The following is a 16,893-nucleotide window of genomic DNA, read 5'->3' on the forward strand; positions in this document are numbered from 1 at the left end:
TGAGTATCAGAAAAGAACTGTCATTTATTAAAACTTCAAATAATTCATTACATGACATAGTGATATAAACTTAGTAACTACTTTGTATAAATAGGTTATTCAAACATTTACAACATTCCGCCTGAATAAATTATTTATACAATTGATTATATAAATATTAATTTAAACCAGATTTAGAGCTTAGTAATTTCAGCTTGTCAGCACTAACTGCCTTAGTGAGAAAATCTGCAACCATATTACTGGTGTCCACATATTTCAAAATAACCTCCTTACTCTCAAGCTTTTCTCGAATGAATTTCGCTTTCAGGTCGACGTGTTTAGTTCTGTTTGAGAATGAGTTGTTCTGAGCTATATTAATCGCACTTTTGTTATCGCAATTAAGTATTATCTGTTCTTGTTGTTCTTGTACCAATTCTCGATGTAAACGTTGCAACCAAATACACTCCTGAAGAGCTGACACCATCGACATGTATTCCGCTTCAGTTGAGGAGAGTGCGATTGTGCGTTGTCGCCTTGTAGACCACGAGATCGCTCCACCTTCATATGTAAACAGATATCCTGTTGTTGAGCGCCTGTCATCCACATTACCAGCCCAGTCTGCGTCACAAAAACCAACCAGACCACATTGATACGTTAGTCCTTTATCTATTGTGCCTTTGAGATACCTCATAACTCTTTTAACTGCAGCCCAATGAGTTCTACCGGGGTTCGCACTAAAACGGCTTAACACATTCACTGCATAACTGATGTCGGGACGAGTTATTTGTGCTGCAAATAAAAGACATCCCACAGCCTGCATATACGGCACATTCTCCATTTCCTTTTTCTCAATTTCATTGGTGGGACACATTTCCGATGTTAATTTTTGACCAACATCCATAGGGGTCGATACTGCCTTACATTCAGTCATTGAGAAACGCTTCAATATATCCTCAATATATTTTGTCTGATCAATTCTGATTGTGTCATCCTTATAATCACGGGAAACTCTCACTCCCAAAACTGAATAAGCTTCACCCAGATCCTTCATTTTGAAATTTGTGGCCAAATCATATTTTAGTCGATTGATTAAGTTAATGTCGTTGCAAAACACCAATACATCGTCGACATAAATTGCAACATATAAAATAATCGAACCTTTTATATAGTAATACACGCATTGATCGACATCGCTCCGCCGCAAACCGAATTTCAGTAGCACTTCATTAAGTTTCTTATTCCAAACGCGGCTAGACTGCTTCAAGCCATAGAGCGATTTCTTTAAACAACAAACACGACTGCTGCCGTCATTAAAACCTTCCGGCTGCACCATAAAAATCTGCTCTTCGAGGTCGCCATTAAGAAACGCTGTTATTGCATCTAGCTGATGAATTATTAGCTTATGTTTCGCTGCCAAGGCAAGTAAAAGTCGTAAAGATGTGTATCGCACTACAGGTGCAAACGTCTCCTCGTAGTCGATGCCTTTCTGCTGACTACAGCCTTTTACAACCAGTCTTGCCTTATGACATATTTCGTCACCATTTGCGTTGAATTTTCTTTTAAACACCCATTTGCACTTAATGGGCTTTTTGCCTTGAGGCAAATCAGTCAGACACCACGTATTATTTGCCGTTAGGGATTCCATTTCTGAAATCATCGCTGACTTCCATAAATCAGCATTTGCAGATAAAATAGCTTCGTCGAATGTTTCGGGGTCACCCTGTTCGCCATCACACTTAGTGTGCGTAACACATAAATTATATCTTCGTCGAGGCTTACTAGCAATGCGATCTGATCGACGGACATTGTGCTCATTTTCGGGATCACCATTGTTCTGCTCATCGCCATTTCTGTTGGTAGCGCCGATGTCAATTGCGTCCTCAAACTCGTCACTATCAAAACCAATGAAGTCTTCCTGTTCACCAGTTGACAATTCTTCACTACTTTCCTCCCCTGAATTGGCAACTTCCTGTTCAACACCAATATGAACTAAAGGAGAAGTAATGTTAGTAGGAACATTTTCAGTGACACATACCCTCTTATTGTCTTCAATAAAAATGACATCACGACTGATTATAATGTTGCGAGTAGTTGGATCCTGTAGTCTGTACGCCTTACTTTCATTGCTGTACCCCATTAAAATGCATTCTGTAGACTTTAAATTCAGCTTAGTACGTTTTTGTTTGGGTACGTGTACAAATGCCTTGCTACCAAAAATACGCAAATGTTTCAGGTTGGGTTTCCTACCCGAAAACATTTCTTCCGGACATCTGTCGTTACCACGGCACGGCACAAGATTAATCAGGTATGCTGAGGTCATTGCAGCTTCCGCCCAATAAACGTCACATAATCCTGCGTCCAGCAACATACATCTTACGCGTTCCATAATAGTGCGGTTGATGCGTTCTGCCACGCCGTTCTGCTCCGGCGTATATGGTGCTGTTTTCTGATGCTGTATGCCACAATGTGATAGGTACTCTTCAAATTTCTTATTAGTATACTCGGTACCGTTATCGGTGCGTAAAATTTTTATTGTGGCATCACATTGATTTTCAGCAAGCTTCTTAAAACGCATGAATTCATCCAAAACATCTGATTTACGCTTAATTGGCACAACGAACACTTTTCTTGAATAATCATCGACGAAGGTCAAAATAAAACGTTTTCCAGAAAAAGATTCTGTACTAATAGGACCCATTACATCCGAATGCACGATTTCCAATAGATTTGTTGCACGGTGACCAGTATCGTTAAATGACATACGCGTTTGCTTACCCCTTATGCAAACTTCACATTTCTGGCCTAAATCTTTATTATTGCATCGTATGCCATTTGATGAACCCATGACTCTCTTAAGGTTTGAGTCACAAATATGTCCAAGCCTTCTGTGCCACAATTCTGAAACGTTTGTAGCAATTAAAGCGTTTTCACTATTTTCCAAATTTACGCCGCAATTTAATTTGTATAAATTCTCACAAACTTCCGCCGTTGCCAACAATTCACCGACTTCGTCAAAAATCTTGCACTTGTCGGCTTCAAAAAGTACTTTATTGCCCTTTAACGTCATTTGTCTCACAGACAATAAGTTAACGGACATTCCAGGAACATATTCAACGTCTCTAAAAACTGCGGTGGTCTCTTTCCCGCCTGATTGTAAAACAACATTTACGTCTCCGGCACACTCAATCATCATTTTCTCGTTATTTGCAATTACAACATGTTTATCGTCGACTTTCTTTGTATTGCTCAAAATACTTTTGGTATTTGTCATGTGTGAAGTCGCCCCTGAGTCTATAAACCACTCTTCAATATTGTTGTTGTTCTTTACTGTATGTAGACAAGACGATGAAAATAAAGAAGTTGCTAACGAATTTCTTTCCTCATTCTTCTTTTTCGTTGCGTTTGGTTTTGCTCTTTGTGGACAATTTTTCGCCATATGCCCTTCTCCCTTACACGCATAGCATTTGAATTTGCGAGTGTTTTGTTTCTTATTAGAAACCAAGGCCTTCTCCACTTTTGGACAATCAAATTTTGCGTCCTGAAGCAACAAATTTTTCACCATATCAACGCTTAATTTCGACTTGGAGTTCTCCACTGCCATCACGAGTGATGCAAACTCGTCTGGTAAACCGGCCAGCATGAGTGAGGCTATCAATTCATCATCAAGTTTTAGCCCACTTTGTTGAACTTTCAGCGACATCATTATCATTTCGCTAACATACTCTTGTACACTGCCAAAGTCCGATAGCTTCATCTGGACCAAACGTTTGAGAAGCTCGACTTTCCTAGTTAGTCCCGTGTCTTCAAAAGCATTTAAAAGTGCGTCCCAAGCTTCCTTTGCAGTGTCCGCTGTCGCAATGTGAGCAAAATTCGATGGTTCCATCATGAGCGTGATTTCGGCTAGTGCGCGTTCATCTTTTTGAAGATCGTTGCCAGTAGGAGCTTCGCCAAGACCTACATGTACCATTTCCCAACAGCCCTTTAGGACTAAATATGATTTTGCGTGGCGCTTCCATACGTCGAAGTTTTCCCGACCACGCAATTTATCAAACGGGAATGACAAATTATTTGCAGCCATTCTATCGTCGCAATTTAAATTTTTTTTAAAAAAAAATAATGTAATAAACGAATTTAAAAACCGATTTAACAAGTTCTCGAAATTTTCCTTCTACTTTTCCTCTTTACACTTGTTCTCTTTAAATTTCGCGCGTCATGAGGCCCATAACCTGTTGTGTTGAGTATCAGAAAAGAACTGTCATTTATTAAAACTTCAAATAATTCATTACATGACATAGTGATATAAACTTAGTAACTACTTTGTATAAATAGGTTATTCAAACATTTACAACAGAAACGCTGCATAGCCAACAAAGTCCCAAACAAAGCAAGCCCTAAACGATTCAAATCTGTCTACAACTTTTCATTTTATTCACAAAAGATAAAACAAATATCCCCTAATATTATAACAAATTACATAACTCGCAGTTTGATTCCCGGGAATCGGGAAAATTTTTTTCTACATATATATAATGTTACTGTAAATTAGGAATATTATAGCCAAATTTTATGTAAAAACGTAGTGTTATAATTATTAAATATCAGAGCTTCGAATTAATTAATAAAATTTGAACTTAATTCACTAAAATCTTAATACGTAATTAAAAAATATCAGCCTTTCATTCCATAAATCCATTCCTAATATTTAATTTTTGTTGAAACTGAATTAATTTTAATTAATTAACTAATAGTTAATTAATAACAGAATTTATTCAAACTTTGAATGATTAAATTTTTGTTAAATCAAATCATTTACGAAATTAATTGAAAAAATTGTCTTAAACCTTTTTGTACCAGATTTTAATTGAAGAAAAATTCCCGGGATAAAACCCTTACTTGCAGTACTCTCCTGTGATTAGTACTGCAATAGTCGGCAATGCAGTGCACAAAAATATATTACAAAACTACAAGATTCTGTAAATTTTCTGTTTGTTGTTGATTTTAAATCTATAAATTTTACTATTGAAAAGATAAGATATATATATTATATATCAATATATACAGGAAGTTGTGTCTTCTTTTCAAAAATGTATAAAATTTTTAAGAATTAAAAAAATTATAGAAGATTTTTTGCAAAAATATGGGAAAAATTTTAAAATGTTATTAGAGATTATTTGTTTTTTCTTTTGTTTATAAAGTCAAAAGTTATGAATAGATTTTAATCATTTAGAACCTGTTTTATGTAAAAATTGTCTTTCTATGCGCTTGAAAAAAATTAACAGCGTAGCTGCATTGTCCAATTTTGTATACTGTTTTTAAACAAAAATTTCGAAATTTTGCTAAAAAAATATTTTTTTTGCCAAAATAAATTTATATTTCTAAAGCGATTGCGATGTTTAAAAAGCTTTCAGTCTTCCTAAAAGATAATTTTATTGCGGAATTTAGGTTTTTTGAGTTTATTTAATAAGCCGTTTTCGAGTTACGCAAATATATTTGGTGCAACCTCCTCTATTTTCGAAATAACTGTATATCTCGAAAACAAGAACTAACCAGCACCACTGGCTTCAGCGTCATGGAATTAGTTAAACCCGCTGGCTGCCCCTCTTGACAGAAAAAAGTGTCAAATTCGTGCACATTGTATTAAGCTGAATTCACCCATGAGTTACTGAAACATTTTTTGTTCGGAACAATTTTTTTTAATATGTAGTTTGAAGTCTCTCTCAAAAATAGAACGTCAAACTACATATAAAATAAAATGTTCCGAACAAAAAATGTTTCAGTAACTCATGGGTGAATTCAGCTTTAATTCAAGAAGAACAATTTAATTTTTTTTTTAAAAATTTTTTTCAAAAAATATTTGAAAATTTAGAATTTGAGTTATGCATGAAATTTTATGATTTTTCTTGATATAAAAACACAATGACTTAATGATGTCAGAAAAATTGTATATTTTAACATCTATGGTTAAACGAAATGCAAAAACTAATTTTAATTGGATTATTTAATTTTTTTAATATTTTTGATCCAAAACCTATAAATGTTATCCGATTTTACTCAAATTTACCGTTTTATAGCTTGGGATATTAAAAAAACCATAAAGTGTAATATAAGGACTACTCTAATAAATACATTTCTATTAAGCATTTTCTTAAATATCATATTTTGAATTTCAATTTTATTATACAAAATCAAAGTCAAAATTTAAGGACATTCAACTGAAAACAATAACAAATAACAATAAGACGCATTGATAATCTGCTTAAGGCTGTTGAAATTAATTGCCGTCATTATGTATTGATAGACGAATTTATACATATAATTTGTATGTGTTTAAAATTCCTAACGAATAAGCTTAAAACTAATTTTGCTATTAATAAATGTTCTAAGTACCTAACGCCGTTATCTGTACAACGCTAAAGATCTTCTATACAATTATTATTGGTAATAATGGCATAAAACTTCCAAACAAATTTTTGTTTTCTCAACTTTTAAGGGTAACAAAACAATAACACAAAACAAAAGCAAACAATTGAAAGAGCAAAATGTAGAAAAAGTGTAATTATTTAAACTGAGTAAAATATTTTATCTGTAATGTTTTGCATGGATTAGTTTTATTGTTTGTTTGTTAGAATAAAATTGGGTTAGAGACAACATAAAGATAAAAATTTGTATTTGGAGAATGACTAAACGTTAAATTTTTTCCTAGAAATACATCAACCGTAATTAATGCAATGACTAGTAAGGTTAATGATATATATTTGTCAGCGAGAAAATGAGAACATTTTAAATTGAAAAATATGTATGAATGGCAATTATTTTGTTTTGTAATCAGCATGGGAATAATGTCAGTTGTGTCAATATTCATTGCTTTAATAATGATTAAAATTGATTTTATAAATCTTCAAATGCAATCATGTATATAAAATCCTGTGTGCGTATGATTAATAAAATAATAATCATACGTCTTATTGTTATGGTTATGTATCATTTTATTCAAATTATTCGATTTTTCTCTTGTTCGAACAAAACGAATAATTCGAATAAGAGATTTTAACTTGTTCGAATACACGTTAAAAAATAATCGAATTATTCGAATAATTAAAATTTTTTTAAAAATAAAAAAGAATAAAGTTTTGATGTAGGTTTTTTAATATTTCATTGTTAAAAAAAAATAACGTTAATGTTCAGAATTCAAAGACAAAGTCCATCATTAAATTTTCATCAGAAATATTCTGATCAGATACCCTCACGAATAATCTAAAAAACTCTAGAAAACTAGCAAACTCTTTAGTTGGACTCTAAATATTTCATAAGATGGTAGTTAACCATACTCGCCATAACTTTGTAAAGTGCTGAACAAATTGCTATTGGGCTATTTGATAATTTTTAGGAATTGGCGTCACATAATCAGCCTTCCAACATACAGGAAATTTGCCGGTCAGGTATAAAGTGCTCAAAAGGTTAGCTAATGTATGAGCTAGCGTCGAAGAACACTGCTTCAAGACCAGTACTAGTATACCATCAGGCCCAGGAGACTTATTTACGTTGATATCCGTGTATAAGACGAACTCCATGTTTTTCTTGCAACAAAACATAAGTTTGCAATATTTTGTGTTTATCCTTAGATTTATTTAATATTTTGCCACACTCACGTATGCGGTTGATAACATCACATATATATAGATTTTAAGATCATGGCCTTCGTCTATTTCAACATAATCATTATAAATTTCATACTCAATCGTTCGTCGACCGTTTCAAAATCACATTCGCCAACACTTTCAACACCACTTTAATCTAAGTTAATATTTTGATTATTAATTGCGATTCTGCTAATATTTCGCCAGCATATGTTCATGTTTAGACGCTAAAATTTCTAAAATTTACCATCATTCAGCCTTTTTTTTACTATATAACAAATATTTTATTACATACCTTTTATTATACGTTACACCACCATTAGAGTGAGAATTTTGTCTTTCTATCATGATTGCAACCCGTGCCGACTTGCGATTTAGTTTTGTGGTGCATTTACATGGGGAAAAAATGAATTTGTTTCAGTTTTTGTAAAAATTTTGCCATTAAACAATTACTTTTGCAATTTAATTTAAAAGAATCGATATGTGTACGTAATTGTCGTTCTATTAAGATATTAAAAAACACAAAAATTGGTTAAAAAATGTTAAAGTTATTAAAAATCGCCAGGCCATTAACGTGTCTCAGGCCACTAGAACAAGAAACGTAGGAACAAAATAAACATATTTTGAGAAATATTACAATAAGAGCTAATTTTTACTTAAAATATATACATATTTACTTGTATATGAGTTTTTGTCTCCGTAGGATACCGTTAACCTATTCGCAGGTATGACCAAAAAAAAATATTTTTTTAACGTCAGTTTCAAAATTCCATTTTCAAATTTTTAAAAATTTTGTTAAACAAATTTCAGAATTTTTTGATCATCACAAGGGGATTTATTAACAAAATAATATGGAATAAAAATATGACAATACCTCCTATAGTTTTTCCGTACCTGCGATTTAAATTTTGAGATTTTATAGAAAAACTATTTTTTTGGCCATATTTTAGCGAATGAGCCGAATTTCTTTACTGTTATGATTTTTAAGCAAAAGCTATTCAGAATATTATATTCCCGGTAACTCTAAATATAATCTGAAAGTTTTACTAAAATCGGAAAACGTTAACCCTTAAATTGAGAAGGTCAAATGTCAAATTTTTCAATATTTGGAATTTCTCATGGAAAAATAGCGAAATGTTATATATTTTTGGGCCGATTTTGATGAAACTTAAGAAAAATATAACATGATGTCAAGTATTTATAATAATAGCACAAAAATTAAAATTAACCCTTAATAGCACTTGGGGTTATAAAGACACTCAACTTTTAAAGTCACGGGTTGCAATCATGATAGAAAGACAAAATTTCATATTTAACTATAGTTTTATATATATAAAACAAATTACAGGGTATGCGTTCCGAAATTCCAAAAAAAAAATTTTTGGGACACTCTAACCACCATAGTGGGGAGGGTATAATGCGTTTGTGCAGATGTTTGTAACGCCCAAAAATATTAGTCTAACATCCACCTTAAAGTATACCGATCAACTTAGAATCACTTTCCGGGTCGATTACACGATGACCGTCCGTCCGTCGAGCTGGCTGGTCGGCTGTCTTTCCATGTAAACCTTGAGCGCAGAGTACAGGTCGCAATTTTAAAGATATTTCGATCAATTTTGCTACATATTACTTTTTCGGCTCACGGACCAAGTCTATTAAAACTGACTGAAATCCGTCCCTTATTTCACCTAGCCCCCACAAATTCTGCTACTAATAAATTTTATATATACAAAATTCATGTCACCAAATTTTGTTACGATCGGTCCATAATTAGTCATAGCTCCCATATACAAACTCGCTTCCGAAAATCACTTTAACGTGCATAAGTCGCTTAAAAATGTTGGTATACACACAAAATTCAACACAGTTAACATAAATATAGACATAAATTACACGACCTAATTTCATGGTGATCGCTCCATAATTGGTCATTGCTCCCATATAAGGCCCACTTCCGAAAATCACTCAAAAATATAAATTATTGAAATTTTTAAAGCAAAATGTTTTTGCTCTTTTACTTAGTGTAGGGTATTATATTGTCTGGATTGACCGACCATACTTTCTTACTTGTTTTCATTGGTTCCTTTCTTCCTTTTGAAGGACTTGTTTTTTGTTTAGAATTGTAATTTCTTGCAGTAATATTTATATATTTAAATTAAAAGAAGTAGCTATCGGACCACTCATCAATGATCGAGATAAAGGGAGTCTATCTTTAGGTGTTTGTCGAACTTCAAAAACAATACAATTTTTGTAGTCATTTTTATTTATTTAAATTTGGAATTATGAAAAATTTTATGCAATTTAATAAATTTAAATATATGTATATGAACATTTATTCGTTTTATTCGATTATTATACATAATATTGTTGAAATTATTCGGTAATTTTTAAAATGTTAGAATAATTATTTGTGCGAAATTATTTGATTAATCGACTTACTTCATATGGAAAGTTGAAAAGTTGCTTCAGACGAAATAAATACTGTTTATCGGAAGAATTTTAAATTTAAGATAAGCTATTTACGTACATATCTGAAGGTACTACCACGCTACACACCAAGTCTCTACAAAAAATTCCATATAAATACAACTACAGCAGCCATTTATCAATGTTAATGATTTAGAATAAATTCTCATGCATATTTCAACAATACAAAAGGCAATATTTAGGTGGGGAAACACCAAAAAAAAAACAACTGTGAACATATAAAATTAATGTAAAATATGTTAAATAAATTAGTATAATCAACCCATAATAACAAGGATTTACTTTATACCCCTAGTATTTAACAAAATACAAAAAAAAAAACACTGAACTAGTAACCTTAAAGCGAAATTTGTCGAAACAAATCCTTCATTGTTTTATAGAATTTCAAAACATTTTGCAAACAACACCCTCAACATTAATAATAATAAAATTTGCAAATAAAAACAGAAAACCATGCTCAAAGCAAATAAATTTATTTTCATATTTTATGTTAAAATTCACTACAATGAATAAATGAATTTTGTTCGCTATTTGTTGTTATAACATTTAAGATTTACAACTGGCAACACCCAACATTAAATCAAAAAATATGTGTATGTAGGTATATTAGGATGGCCCTTATTTTTAGCTGTTTGGACATTTGATGCACGCAAGGTCAAACATGATTTTACGTCATCTAGAAACAAAATGGTGAAAAATTAAAATTTACAATGTCCTCCCGAAATTGGAGTTTATCGGTCATAAATGTTTAATTTATATATGCATCTCAACATAGTTCGCTCTAAATAAGTTTTATATATCGAGGATTTATATTCGAATATCAACATTTTACAGGAGAGCTGTTTTTTTCCTTAACTATAAGAGTAATAACTAAAGTTTATTTTTGTTATTTAAAAACCACGTCTAAATCCTACATATGTTAAGTTTTTTCTAATTTCTGATATATCCTGTAATGAATAACGATAAAATTTGTAATGCATTTATTATTGCTATTATCCTAAAACGAAAAAGGACTAGAAAACGCGTTTGGATAAAGAAATTGCTAGAAAACAAAGGAAAGCTAGGTTTTATTTAACTTTTATGAGCTAATTTTACAACACTCGATTCAATCATACTGGTACAATCAAAAAAAATATAAAACTATTTTTGATAAAGCACCAGCAGGTGGTACAATCACACTACAAGCTCATCGACGGCCAATCAGCTGGCACAAACACTTGATGGCACATTCATGATGATGTAGTGAATGGGCCCTATAACACGAGTTTTTAATATTTGCTTAGTTGAATAGGACATATGTTTACATACGTGAAGAACTTCGTAGTTGTAAGAAACTTTATACATAAAGCTAATTAGCTTCAACAGAATTTTTTTTTGTACGTGGGCCTTTAAAAAAATTTGCGTTTCAAATGTAGGCTGTAGGGAATTCATTTTGTTGGGATTGCACGACTATACCATTTTACTTGTTTATTAAAAAGTCTTCTTCGTTTCCTTTCACAACGGTTTTTGTTATATTTTTTCGAATGAAATATTAAAATCTATATATATAAAAATGAAATGGTCCATGTATATAATGTCATCACGTGAGAACGGCTGGAGCGATTTGGCTGATTACGGCTAATACCGGCTTTTTTGAGTCCAATCAACTGTAATAAAATTTAGATATTTTATTTGCAAATAAATAAGAACAGGCAGGGTTGGAGAAACTTGACGAACTAACATTAGTAAATGCTACCGTGTGAAGTAAAATATAAAAAAGCAAATAATGCAAATTTAAAATATTATTTAACACTTAAGTAGTAAAGATAGAAGGATGAAATTTTGGCATGTGGTATTCAATATATGGATCTTTAACTCACTATTTTTTGGAAAAAAAAATAATTGGAAAGCTAAAAGGATATTCAACGATAAAAATTTGAAAGGACATTTTTAACATCTTTTGATCCTGACAGGATAAAATCAAAATAATACGAAATATTTCACAACCCTTCCTGATCATTTGACATCAAATTTGGCATAGTAGGATGATCAGAAGTATTTTAAAACATGTTTTCAAAAATTTACTCCTCTGAAAATTTGAAGTCCTTTTAAAAGGAAAGAGGATATTGTGTTAGATAGCACAATACAAATTTTATGAAAAAAACCATTGGAGATGTTTTTTTTAAATTTAAATGACAGATGACAAATTAGTCAGGGAATACGTTGCTATAAAAATGTCGTATAGCATTATTTGAATATAAACCCTCGATATACAAAATTCATGTCACCAAATTTTGTTACGATCGGTCCATAATTAGTCATAGCTCACATATAGAACCGCTTCCGAAAGTCACTTTAACGTGCATAAATCTCTTAAGAATGTTGGTATACACACCAAATTCAATATAAATAACTTTCATATAGAAAAATGGTTGTCACAAAAATATACTTGTTTACTGCATATATGTATATAACTGACACAATCATGTGAATCGTAAGTTAACCATATTCTGGTTACCACAATCATATAAATAATTACTGAGACTATAATATTGTTAAAAAACTTCTAAACATATTGAAATGGTTACAGTAAACATACTCAACTATATTTTTTCTCTGGGTATGTTTATTAAATCAATTCAATTAACTGGAATGTGATTTCTCTGGTCAAGAAATCAGCAATAAAACTCCTTTTCATCGAACATAAAATTTTGTAAAAATTCGTTATATAAGAGCTAATTTTAAACATTTGCTTGCACCTTATGTCGGATTATCGTTAGAGTGAGATTCGTTATACCGTGCAACCTCGAAACCCTATGCGATTTTTTATGATTTTTTGCATTTGATTTTTAAATGACGGAGAAAAAATGTTGACCTTTGGTGTATCGAAAGTTGCAAAAATGCAAAATAAGGGCCACCCAAATGTGGATGTTTGTATGAATTTGTATAGGAAGCAACAACAACAAGTATATTTTAAATGTAAATGCTTAGGTGCTTGTTGTTGTGAAATAATAAATGTTGTCAGTTATTCGTTTTAGTCTTATTAGCATTTTATTGTCTTTAATTTAAAGGTGGTGGCACAGTGGTGTCGCCACCACAGAGGTGTTTTCAAGTACATCTAACTGACATACAAACAAACACATCTTCTTAACACTGGCAATGACATGACCACAACAATAACATTAACAAGTCTATGTTTCCCTTTATTGTGCGAAGAGTATTTTATTTTATTTCACTTCACTTTACTTGTTTTTGTTATTTTTAAGGTGTGCTAATAGTTCCACAAATAAGGTTGCTAAAAAATGTAAATTACCTCTGTTTGACATTTAAATATACACAAAAGCCCATAAAAGCGAACAAAAGGAATGAAATAAATAAATGAAAACAAGACAGACTCCAACAGAAAAAAATAAATAAACGACGGCGAACAAACAAAAACCGGGCTAAAATGAGAGAGAAAAACATTCCACACCAAAGGAATTTCGCATAAATAATGAGTTGATATGTTGCCAAGTTGCCTTGCCTGGTTGCATGGTTGACTGCTTAAATTGCCAGCGATTGTTGTAAAAAATTTAATTTTATATTTTTAAATTTTATTTCAAAAACTTTGCAACTTGTTTGTCTCAGAAAAAGGTTAGAATTTAATTAAAAAGGTAACAGCATTGAATTAGTTAGCATCTTGGAGATTTAGTCACTGATTCATCAACACCCAGCCTTTGTGAAAAAATATTTATGAGATGACAAATTTGTTTTTAAATAATATAAGATTTGGTGGACAGAAATAATTAAATTTGTTTTGTAAAAATAAAAAAGTAATTTTACAGTTTTATGATTGGTGAAATTACAATAATAAAATATCTTTAATACATAAAAAGCTTGAAATTCATACCAATTTGAAGATTTTATTCAATTTACTTCAAAAAATTTCTTGCATTTTCCCTGTAAACTAGAAACTAATTTATTAGTTACTTACTTACCACACAAAATAATTAAATTTCCTTTTGGTACAACACAAGTTTATTTAAGAACAATAATACAACATTATATTTAACATCATTAAACGAAAACAGACTCTTAAAAATTGTAAATAATTTTTCCATTTTCTTTTTATTTCCTTCAACAAGAAAAAAAAACTTCAAGTTTGTGTTGATTGTTCTCTTAATGTCCACTTTATATCTGTAATTACTATGAAAAAAAATACACACAAAACAGCCACACCAGATTTTTAATATTTATTTGTGGATATATACATATACATTTTTAAAAGGACTTTTTCATAAAAAGTTAAACCACAATATGGAAAAATAAAAAAAATACAATAAAACGAAAATTGCTACAAAGAAAAAGTCAGAGTAAAAAAAAAAATATGAAAATAGTATATTCAAAGACGACAAACAAACCCATAAATAAAAATAAATGTGTAATTATTTCTTTCTTTAAAGAAATATAAAAAAACGCAAATAAATAAAAGTTAAATGAAGCATTCATAATTAAAGGACCCAATGCCAGCCAAACCGACACACCAACACAGCCACCATCAACGCCTTAAACTGAAAATAACTGTAAATAAATTAAAAGCGACATTAAAAGGAATAAAAAATTAATAAACAATCGAAATGGAAAATAATAAAAAAAATATGTTGGTTTTTATTTACGAAAACATCATTTGTTTGATGAGCACTAATAGGGCTCAAATGCATATTTCTCTTATTATTTTTTTAATTTCAAAATCAAAGTTTTACAAGGCCTTGATTTCTTTACAATTGTTTTATTTGTCAAGATTGTGAAGTTAATTAAGTTGAAAAGATTTTATTGGTTTATACATACAAAGAAAGAATATAGTTGTAGATGATTAATGTAACCATTTCAATAATTTTACAAGTTTTTGAACAATATTATAGAAACCGTAATTAATTCTGTGATTGTGGTAACCATAATATGTTAAAGTTACGATTCACATTACATAAATCTATATATTAGAGTATCAATTACAATTAAATGTTTGAAATGTTGAAACGCTATCCGCTGAATACTTTCGCAATGACCTTAAATAATACCAAAATTGTTTAAGCTTTTTCTAAGAAGGGAATACCCGTGCCGCTAGTCGCTCAAAGTTTTGAAGTGCATTTTCAAGGGGAAAAAATTCAATTTTTTCAGTTTTTGTAAATTTAGTTTAAAAGAATCGAAATGCATACGTAATTGTCGGTAGTTAAAAAATGTTAAAGTTATTAAAATTTCGCCAGGCCACTAGAACAAGAAATGTATGAACAAAATTAACATATTTTGAGAAATATTCAAATGAAAGCTCATTTTTACTTAAAATATGTCCATATATGAGTTTTTGTCTTCGTAGGATACCGTTAACCTATTTTTAGGTATGAACAAAAAAATTAAATTTTTTTAACGGCAGTTTCAAAACTCCATTTTCAAATTTTTAAAAATTTAGTTTAACAAATTTTACAATTTTTTGATCTTCACATGGATATTTATTAGCAACATTATAGAGAATAGAAATGTGAAAAAAATATGTCAATACCTCCTACAGTCTTTCCGTAACTGCGATATAAATTTTGCGATTTTCGAGAAAAACTAATTTTTTGGCGAATGAGCCCAATTTCTTTATTAATATTAATTTTAAGTAAACTCTGTTCAGAATATTATATAGTCCATATAATTTGAAATATAGTCTGAAAGTTTTCCTAAAATCGGAAAACGTTAACCCTTAAATCGTGAAGGTCAAATGTCAAATTTTGCAATAATTGGAATTTCTAATGGAAAGATAGCGAAAAGTTATATATTTTTGGGCCGGTTTTGATCGAACTTAAGAAAAATATAACATGAAGTCTAGTATTTACAATAAAGGCACAAAAATGGAAATTAACCCTTATTAACCCAGTTTTCCATAGATAACTAATCGAGGATAGAGCAATTTTCTACAGAAATTTGAGGATCAAGCAATTTTCAATAGACAACTAAGGATCGAGAATTTTTTTCGATTTTCTGATCCTGGAATTTTCTTGAAAACCGCTTCAGAAATTTTTTATAAAAAAATTTTTATATAAAACTATATAGAAAACTGACTGCTCGAGCAATTTTCTTTAGAAGACTCATCGAGCAATTTTCTTTAGAAGACTCATCGAGCTATTTTCTATAGAAAACTGATCGAGTAATATTCTATAGAAAACAGATCGAGCTATTTTCTATAGAAAACAGATCGAGTAATTTTCTATAGAAAACAGATCGAGTAATTTTCTATAGAAAACAGATCGAGTAATTTTCTATAGAAAACAGATCGAGTAATTTTCTATAGAAAACAGATCGAGCTATTTTCTATAGAAAACAGATCGAGCTATTTTCTATAGAAAACAGATCGAGCTATTTTCTATAGAAAACAGATCGAGCTATTTTCTATAGAAAACAGATCGAGCTATAGAAAATAGAAAACTGATCGAGCAATTTTCTATAGGAAACTGACTGATCGAGCAATTTTGTATAAAAAACTAAGTGATCGAGTAATTTTCTATAGAAAACTCATCGATCTATTTTCTGTAGAAAACTGATCGAGTAATTTTCTATAGAAATCTCATCGAGCTATTTTCTATAGAAAAAATAGGTTGTTCTATTTTCTATAGAAAACTGATCGAGTAATTTTCTATAGGAAACTGACTGATCGAACAATTTTCTATAGAAAACTAACTTACTAATAGAGCAATTTTCTATGGAAAGCTAACAATTTTATATAGAAAACTGACTGATCGACCAATTTTCTATATAGAACTAACCGATCGAGCAATTTTCGATAGAAAACCAA

Source organism: Calliphora vicina, chromosome 4 (assembly GCF_958450345.1).
Source record: "Calliphora vicina chromosome 4, idCalVici1.1, whole genome shotgun sequence".
Lineage (NCBI taxonomy): Eukaryota > Metazoa > Arthropoda > Insecta > Diptera > Calliphoridae > Calliphora > Calliphora vicina.